Here is a 1799-nt window from a genome sequence, read left to right on the forward strand (position 1 = left end):
AGGGATATCCTGGACGAAAACTTTCTCCAGAGTGCTCAGGACCTCAGATTGGGCCGAAGGTTTACCTTCCAACAATACAATGACCCTAATCACTCTGCTAAAATAACGAAGGAGTGGCTTCACAACAACTCTGTGACTGTTCTTGAATGGCCCAGCCAGAGCCCTGACTTAAACCCAATTGAGCATCTCTGGAGAGACCTAAAAATGGCTGTCCACCAACGTTTACCATCCAACCTGACAGAACTGGAGAGGATCTGCAAGGAGGAATGGCAGAGGAGCCCCAAATCCAGGTGTGAAAAACTTGTTGCATCTTTCCCAAAAAGACTCATGGCTGTATTAGAACAAAAGGGTGCTTCTACTAAATACTGAGTAAAGGGTCTGTACCCGTACCCACTGTATATATATATATATATATATATATACACACACACACACACACAAACAAGTTTTTTTGCAAGGATAACTCAAATGTGAGTTAAATCAAACACTTATAATGATATCATAGGCCTATGTAGTGGAGGCAGGGTATTTAACAATTTAACAATAAACTTTATTATTCAAAATGAGTCTGACATCAGTGCACTTAACAGTAAACTTCACTTCCCTTATTATAAATAACTTTAACACAAATAGAACAAAATATATATAACTTAAATTAAGAAATTAAACAAGGTAAATGTGTAGGGCAAGCAAGCTACTGCCAAACCAACAGGGTCAGGTTTATGCAGGAAGCACAGCTTTTCCAAATGTAAACATCTAAAATGAATAAATAATAATATAAAAAAAAAAAAGTTTTCACAAACTCTGTGTTGTGTATTTTCTGGTAACCAAATGAACATGCAGAACATTCGTATTCAAATCGTCTTTTTGCAGTTCAGTATTCACAGACAGTCTATATATACTAACCGGTTTTTTATTTATTCATCAAAAATAAGACAAATTCCATGAAATTCCGCGTTGTACAGTAAATTTCGTATTTATGACTGGATTCCATGATTCCGTCCATGTTTTCTGCTTCGCGGAAATCATCGGGCCCTACTAATGTAGCAAACGAATATGATAAGCTCATTGTGAGAGTAAAAGACGAGGGCATTGTTGTTTATTTACTGAGCATTGAGTCTCTCCAAGTAGGTGACAAAGTAGCGTTAAATCACCATTCAACAGACTCAAGCCACCACCGCACTGCCGTCGATTGGACTGCAGAAAGATACTAACTTTTCAATCTGCTACGGTACTGTAATAATTTACTTATTTGTAAGGGAATTAATCATTATTAATTCATTCAGGTTTATTTCTAGCTCAGGTTTTAAAAGAACTCGATCTGAGAATTCGAGGTCCACCTGATCAAAACTGACTTTGACTTTCAATAGTTTATACTTTTATCAGCTACTCGACCAGCGAGAAGCTGATGTCAGTGTATATTACAAATTGAATATGTAATTTTTGTATTCTCCCTGGCCACGGGAGAAATACAAAATTTTATGATTTGTCGGCTCTTGAAAGATAGGTAATTATTATGCGTAAGCTACGAGCTAAGGTAACAAGCAAGGATCGTTTGGCAATAGAATTGACACGAAATTATATGACCCAGACAATTGATTAGTTATAAATGAAACATGAAATTTATTGGCTATTCTAGATCACATAAACTTAAGCTAAAACACACAAACATACAGTTCAGAGGAAGGAAAGTCTGTTAACGGAGTTCTGAGTTTCATAGTTCTCTCTCTTTTCACGAGGGATGGGAATTCACCTTAAGAATTCACAGAGCAACGCATCTAAATTCACCAGTTCAGCAG

This window comes from Sinocyclocheilus grahami, unplaced genomic scaffold, assembly GCF_001515645.1.
Source record: "Sinocyclocheilus grahami isolate Dianchi unplaced genomic scaffold, SAMN03320097.WGS_v1.1 scaffold4.1, whole genome shotgun sequence".
NCBI classification, from domain to species: Eukaryota; Metazoa; Chordata; class Actinopteri; order Cypriniformes; family Cyprinidae; genus Sinocyclocheilus; species Sinocyclocheilus grahami.